Source organism: Notolepis coatsorum (genome assembly GCF_963971535.1).
Source record: "Notolepis coatsorum genome assembly, chromosome: 1".
In the NCBI taxonomy this organism is placed as follows: domain Eukaryota; kingdom Metazoa; phylum Chordata; class Actinopteri; order Aulopiformes; family Paralepididae; genus Notolepis; species Notolepis coatsorum.
Window position 1 is genome coordinate 243,198,608 of NC_140165.1, and position 8,654 is coordinate 243,207,261.

The following is an 8,654-nucleotide window of genomic DNA, read 5'->3' on the forward strand; positions in this document are numbered from 1 at the left end:
TGGCATGTTTATCAAATGTGGTGACTTTGTGGTGCTAAGACATATTTTCAGATACACTGCAAGACTGTGGCAGTGATGAATTGGGAGAAAATGAACAGTAGAAGTTTATAGAAAGAAGTATGACTTTTGTATAAAGCAAGAATGACTTGGACCCCACAATGTCAAAAAGGCTGTGTTCTTGGCTGGGTGAGGGCTCTGTCGCTTGGTGCTCCAAACTGCTGTCTTCTTCACTGCTGTCTGAAAAGAGAGCACAGAGAGGTAACTCCAACCTCAATCGCACCAACAATGAATAAAAAATGCATGGTTTTATGCAGCCTGCCCACAGGCTGCAGCTGGGGCGCTTTTTCCAGGTAGTGGAGCTAGCCATGGTGCTGAACTGCAGACTGGAGCCAGGCAGGTAGAGGGGCTAGCTATGGTTCTGAACAGCAGACTGAGGCGGTAGAGGAGCTAGCCATGGTGCTGAACTGCAGACTGGAGCCAGGCAGGTAGAGGGTCTAGCTATGGTTCTGAACAGCAGATTGAGGCCGGCAGGTAGAGGAGCTAGCCATGGTGCTGAACTGCAGACTGGGGCCAGGCAGATAGAGGAGCTAGCCATGGTGCTGAATTGCAGACTGGGGCCAGGCAGGTAGAGGAGCTAGCCAAGGTGCTGACCTGCAGACTGGGGCCAGTCAGGTAGAGGACCTAACCAAGGTGCTTATCTGCAGACTGGAGCCAGGCAGGTAGAGGAGCTAGCCATGGTGCTAAACTGCAGGCTGGAGCCAGGCAGGTAGAGGAGCTAGCCATGGTGCTGAACTACAGGATGTAACCAGGCAGGTAGAGGAGCTAGCCAAGGTGCTGAACTGCAGGATGTAACCAGGCAGGAATAGGAGCTAGCCATGGTGCTGAACTGCAGACTGGGGCCAGGCAGGAATAGGAGCCAGCTATGGTTCTGAACAGCAGACTGGGGCCAGGCAGGTAGAGGAGCTAACCTTGGTGCTGAACTGCAGACTGGAGCCAGGCAGGTAGAGGCACTAACCAAGGTGCTGATCTGCAGACTGGAGCCAGACAGGTAGAGGCGCTAACCAAGGTGCTGATCTGCAGACTGGAGCCAGACAGGTAGAGGAGCTAACCATGGTGCTGAACTGCAGACTTGGGCCAGGCAGGTAGAGGAGCTAGCCATGGTGCTGAACGGCAGACTGCAGTGTGGAGCCAGTCAGCGTGTTGCTGGTCCTGGCTGTAATATGTACTGCTATGCTATATATCATAGCCGGTCAATTTAATGGACAGTGAGATCCCTCAGGTGACAGTATATATAATTAAATGTGTCTTACTCACACATATTCTATAATACCTAAACATACAATTCAGGCCACTTATTTGTCAAACACCCCACAGTTGTTTAAATGGTCCAATTTGTCAAAGCTTAAACAGAGAGTCTGTCTGCTTTCTGGACGCTTATATCTTGAATGGAACACAACATGGAGTGAAGATAATGATTTTAACAGTAAAATCCAATGTCAGTGTAAAAAAGCTGACTTTTATCAGGCCAAACCTTCCATTCTCAAATTAGCGTATCCCATTAGTCATAGAGTCACACCGTTTGCAGTGAACATGCACGACTGCTAGACCTGTTGATTGTGTTGACCCCACAACCTTGCAGTCTCCACTTTAGACACTTTTAACACTTTTAACACTACACCATATTTTATCTATGTATTACAAAAAGCTCTGCACTACATCTATACCTAATTCTAGCATTTAGAATTTTGTACTTTAGCTTGTATATTGTATATTGTATATTTTGTATAGTGTTTGGACTTTATTCGTTTTACATTTTTACTGTATGAAGCACATTCTCAGCGGGCACATACAGAACCAAGCATTTCACTGTAATGTACTTTATACGTGACAAATAAAACAAGACTTGAACTTGAACTTCCCTGCTGGCCTCGACAGTCTTGCTTTCCCTTTATGGCCACTTGTATGTCTGTGCTGGACTATGGTGATGTTATATACATGCATCTTCACAATGTGCTGGACTATGGTGATGTTATATACTGTACAGTACATCTTCACAATGTGTTGGACTATGGTGATGTTATATACAGTACATACATCTTCACAATGTGCTGGACTATGGTGATGTTATATACAGTACATCTTCACAATGTGCTGGACTGGTGATGTTATATACAGTACATCTTCACAAGGTGTTGGACTGGTGATGTTATAAACATGCATCTTCACAACGTGCTGGACTATGGTGATGTTATGTACAGTACATACATCTTCACAATGCCTACATGTGCTGGATACTGTCCAACATGGAGCACTGCCAGCACTGCATGGCCCCAGTCTGCAGTTCAGCACCATGGCTAGCTCCTCTACCTGCCTGGCTCCAGTCTGCAGTTCAGCACCATGGCTAGCTCCTATTCCTGCCTGGCTCCAGTCTGCAGTTCAGCACCATGGCTAGCTCCTCTACCTGCCTGGCTCCAGTCTGCAGTTCAGCACCATGGCTAGCTCATATTCCTGCCTGGCCCCAGTCTGCAGTTCAGCACCATGGCTAGCTCCTATTCCTGCCTGGCTCCAGTCTCCAGTTCAGCACCATGGCTAGCTCATATTCCTGCCTGGCCCCAGTCTGCAGTTCAGCACCATGGCTAGCTCCTATCCCTGCCTGGCTCCAGTTTGCAGTTCAGCACCATGGTTAGCTACTCTACCTGCCTGGCTCCATCCTGCAGTTCAGCACCATGGCTAGCTCCTCTACCTGCCTGGCTCCAGTCTGCAGTTCAGCACCATGGCTAGCTCCTCTACCTGCCTGGCTCCAGTCTCCAGTTCAGCACCATGGATAGCTCCTCTACCTGCCTGGCTCCAGTCTGCAGTTCAGCACCATGGATAGCTCCTATTCCTGCCTGGCTCCAGTCTGCAGTTCAGCACCATGGCTAGCTCATATTCCTGCCTGGCTCCAGTCTGCAGTTCAGCACCATGGCTAGCTCATATTCCTGCCTGGCCCCAGTCTGCAGTTCAGCACCATGGCTAGCTCCTATTCCTGCCTGGCCCCAGTCTGCAGTTCAGCACCACGGCTAGCTCCTCTACCTGCCTGGCCCCAGTCTGCAGTTCAGCTCCATGGCTAGCTCCTATTCCTGCCTGGCCCCAGTCTGCAGTTCAGCACCACGGCTAGCTCCTATTCCTGCCTGGCCCCAGTCTGCAGTTCAGCACCACGGCTAGCTCATATTCCTGCCTGGCCCCAGTCTGCAATTCAGCACCATGGCTAGCTCCTATTCCTGCCTGGCCCCAGTCTGCAGTTCAGCACCATGGCTAGCTCCTCTACCTGTCTGGCTCCAGTCTGCAGTTCAGCACCATAGGTAGTTATGATCACAGTGTAAGGCAGTGTACAGTAGGGGTAAAAAAGTGTAGGGGTCCAGAGTTCAGATCTAGAGAATAATGCAAGGACCCTCTCTCAGGGAAAGGAAGGGCAAGAGTCAAGCTTCCAGGTTCAACCAAAGATGCCAACAGCATCTTTTTTGAAAGAAGAACATAAAGGACCAGACCAGTCTGTTTGACGTGTGGGTTCCAATTCATTCTGGCCTTGTACAACAAAACACTCTTCATACTGGTTCATACTTCACTGTTCATACGTTTTGCACATTACAGCCATTGTTATTTTTATTCTAATTAGTTTATATACTTATATACTGGACCACATTGTGCACAATTGTACAACCCTGGCCTATTTTATTTATATAATTATATTATATTCTAGTGTGCTTCTATTTTAATTGAGTTTATATTCCATTTTATTTCATTCTACCTTTTATTTTATTCTATCCAATTTAATCCAATATGTCACATAAAAAGGCAGGTCTCTCAAAAACTGTTTAAAACACCGAAAGCCAGAGCAAATAGATGTTTTGAGGCGTGATTTGAACACCTGCAGAGTGGGGGCCTGCCTAACATGCAATGGCAGCTCATTCCAGAGTTTGGGGCTGCCACTGCGAAAGCACGGTCCCCCCTAAGCTTCAGCCTGGACTTTGGAACAGCCAGGAGGAGCTGGTCAGAGGACCTGAGGGAATGAATTAATGAATGAATGAAAACTTTATTTAATAGATTGCAGAATGGGTACAATACAGTACGGCTCAATACAGACAATTGTTAAGGGGATTCAGACTAGAGAAAGACGTTTGTCTTGTTTACATCAGGGTCCCCAGCAGGTCCGAGAGGTAACCCGGTGCCAAGCCGTTCAAACATTTAAAAGCAAACAGTAAAACCTTAAAATCAATTCTAAAATGCACAGGAAGCCAGTGGAGGGCAGCCAGCACAGGGGAAATGTGCTCCCGCTTTCGTGTTCCCGTTACCAGATGGGCAGCGGCGTTCTGAACGCGTGTAGACTTTTTACAACGCGTCCGCGTTTCCGGGTTCCCGTTTTGCGCTCTGATTGGCCGCTGACCTACGCTAGTACGCCCCCCTCGCTATGAGCGTAGCAGGAGGACGGACGCTGAAATCGAACAGCTGTTTCCGCGAGTACGCCCCCCTCGCTATGAGTGTAGCAGGACGCTCCGTGTTCATAGCCATTCATCTCTAAAGCTAACCACTATTTGTAGAAGCCACAACCACGTTACCATATTTGTAATAATGTAAATCATTGTGTCGTTGTACATATTGTGTATACAACGTGAGTAGCTAACATAGCTTAGCTTAGCTTGATAGCCGCCGTTCTCGAAACCTAACGATGCCCGATCTAAAATGGGTCTCTCCTCTTTGTATACCTTTGTCCTCACAAGTATTCTGCCAGGGAACTTATGGACACGACAATAGTAATAAGTAATAACATTCTGCAATGTTAAATAACGTTTATCCATTCAACTAGAGGTACTAGGTAGCTAGCCTAGCCGCAATGCTATGGTCGACACCATTCACGTTAGCATGTAAGCTAACAACAACAGCGTTAGTGCAGCTAAAGTATACAAAGAGGTGAGAACCATTTTAGATCTGGCATTGTTAGGTTTAGAGAACGGCGGCTATCAAGCTAAGCTAAGCTACGTTAGCTACTCGCATGGTTTTACATGCGTGGTTTTATGCAGCCTGCCAACAGACTTCAGGGAGCTTTTTCCAGGTAGTGGAGCTAGCTATGGTGCTGAACTGCAGACTGGAGCCAGGCAGGTAGAGGAGCTAGCCATGGTGCTGAACTGCAGGCTGGAGCCAGGCAGGCAGAGGAGCTAGCCATGGTGCTGAACTGCAGACTGGAGCCAGGCAGGTAGAGGAGCTAGCCATGGTGCTGAACTGCAGACTGGAGCCAGGCAGGCAGAGGAGCTAGCCATGGTGCTGAACTTCAGGCTGGAGCCAGGCAGGCAGAGGAGCTAGCCATGGTGCTGAACTGCAGACTGGAGCCAGGCAGGTAGAGGAGCTAGCCATGGTGCTGAACTGCAGACTGGAGCCAGGCAGGTAGAGGAGCTAGCCATGGAGCTGAACTGCAGACTGGAGCCAGGCAGGTAGAGGAGCTAGCCATGGTGCTGAACTGCAGGCTGGAGCCAGGCAGGTAGAGGAGCTGCGTGCATTTTAAACCTAGCCTATGTGTGTGAAGACCCTCTCTGATTGGTTTAGCGCCGAAGGGTCTCTTCCACCTAACCCTAACCCTAACCCTAACCTTAACCTTAACCTTAACCCTAACCCTAACTCTAAGCCTAACCCACTTCGAAAGAGGGCCAAAGCATAACCACTTTGAAGCAGAGAATATATATGTACAACGCGGAAGAGACCCTTCGGCGTAGGAGCTAGCCATGGTGCTGAACTGCAGACTGGAGCCAGGCAGGTAGAGGAGCTAGCCATGGTGCTGAACTGCAGGATGGAGCCAGGCAGGTAGAGGAGCTAGCCATGGTGCTGAACTGCAGACTGGAGCCAGGCAGGTAAAGGAGCTAGCCATGGTGCTGAACTGCAGACTGGAGCCAGGCAGGTAGAGGAGCTAGCCATGGTGCTGAACTGCAGACTGGAGCCAGGCAGGTAGAGGAGCTAGCCATGGTGCTGAACTGCAGACTGGAGTCAGGCAGGTAGAGGAGCTAGCCATGGTGCTGAACTCCAGACTGGGGCCAGGCAGGAATGGGAGCTAGCTATGGTTCTGAACTGCAGACCGGAGCCAGGCAGGTAGAGGAGCTAGCCATGGTGCTGAACTACAGACTGGAGCCAGGCAGGTAGAGGAGCTAGCCATGGTGCTGAACTGCAGACTGGAGCCAGGCAGGTAGATGAGCTAGCCATGGTGCTGAACTGCAGACTGGAGCCAGGCAGGCAGAGGAGCTAGCCATGGTGCTGAACTTCAGGCTGGAGCCAGGCAGGCAGAGGAGCTAGCCATGGTGCTGAACTGGAGACTGGAGCCAGGCAGGTAGAGGAGCTAGCCATGGTGCTGAACTGCAGACTGGAGCCAGGCAGGTAGAGGAGCTAGCCTGCTGAATCTGCTCAACCAGCCTTCAACTGGGGAGCTAATGATTCAGATCGAAAATGATATGAATCTTCTGGAGCCGTTCTCACTGGATGTAGTTAGAGTAATTCTTAATGACTTGGAAGCATTGACTGCAGATGTTTTGATTTATATAGCCTCTGAATGAACCCTGATGACTTATTGACGAATATTGATCGATATTTTGTGATTATGTAATTCATTGTTTATGTTATTGTTATATGTTTTTATGTCTGCAGCCCTGTTCATTGTGCTACAGCCTGGCTTGACCAGGACGCTCTTGTAAAATATTGTTTTATTCTCAATGACACTTTTTCCTGGTTAAATAAAGGTAAAAAAAAAGATATTAAAATGCTCTAGCACCATCATTAGGCCAAACTTGCAATGTTCAAATTATCTCCTGACGCATTCGATTGTACAGTCACAACATTTGTTCTGATTCTGTATTACATTGCACAAAATGTGGGACCGTCTTGAAAACGAGATACTGTATCTCAATGTGGTTTTCCCAATAAAGAATTTCAATATTCAATATACCCTTAGTGGAACAAGCCTATTGATTTTGGTCATACGGCCAAACTAAAAGTACTGGCCGCACTTGATACATGCATGATACATGATAATGCTAACTACTAAATACTAACCCTCTAAACCCTTTTTACTATTACAGTATGTGTAACTGACCGCCAAGGGTAAAGATGGCTATCATCTTTATTATCAGTAAGCTTTAAATCTAGATGATCGACTTTTCTTTATTAGCTCAGAATACTGAGCTTTCTATTTAAGAAAAGAATATTTCAGTGCCGCTTGTGCATTTTCATTTCGTGTCCACATGGGGGCAGAGCTCGTCTTTTCTATAGTATAAAGGTCACAGCTTCCTGTGTGTGACCAAGGCAGGAAGTAACTCAGAGACAACGACGGAGCAGACAGCGAATTATATACTTGCTACTTATACCTTACTCCAGTAATTAACACCCCTTGGTAACGTGGAATAAGGTACGTCGAACACTAAAATGTATTATTATTATTATTATTGTTGTTGAAGAGGTCTATATTTATGTGTGGTAGACATGTAAAGTGGTGCACTGACTGATTAGGTTCCAATCAGTCGCACCTGCTGTCGAACAAGTAACGTTACTATTTATCATTAGTTTCCTTAAATGCCTTTATTATGGAAGACGAGTTCACCCTTAATATCATTAAATTCAAATGTTTGTTTGAACACGTTAGGTGCTTTGTTGTGAACAATATTGAACTGTGAACAATATAACTAATTGTGTATGTTTGTGTTTTGACTGTCACAGTTTTCCCGGTGCAAACGGAGCAAATGATGCAACCGTCACAACTTGTACAACTACGGTGCAACGACAACTACCAAAGAAAAGCTACAGTACTGCTATGCTAAAATGCAAAAGAAAAAAGAGAAAATAAATAAAAGCACCTGTACGAAACATAACCGCATCTTTATTTCACCACCAAGCCGGGGGGCAGTTACAGTATGTACCCTAATAATACGCTACTATTCTTATACTACTACCTATCTTGCTAATATGTCTATACTACTATGCACTTTGTCAATTATTTGACAAACAATGCCACTGACCCTTAGCTGCCAGAGGTGTACCCCTCCTGGTTCACACACACACACACACACACACACACACACACACACACACACACACACACACACACACACACACACACACACACACACACACACACACACACACACACACACACACACACACACACACACACACACACACACACACACACACACACACACACACACACACACACACACACACTGCACTGCACTGCACCTTATCATGCACATACACATAATACGCAAGACACTTTCTGTAAATAATTGACTATTCTATCTTACCTCATTTTATATTTTATTTCATCCTACTACTACTACTACTTATTGTACCATTCTTGTATTCATTGTTGTTTCTTAATTGTGCAATGCCCCTGTATTGCTGTAAAGAACTTGAACTTCAAACTTGAACTTCTGTAAGTCGCTTTAAATAAAAGCGTTCAGCTAAATGACTTCATTGTAAATTGTATCCGCTCTGCCCCCTAGAGGCGGCTCACCGGCATGGCATGTTGCTCAGCGTCTTTGAGTCCTTGTCTCCAGCTGTCCCTCCGCTCCACTGAAGGCTCTCTGGAGCATCTGATAGACAACAGCACTGTGTGTCACATGAACTCATGTCATTATCAGGCT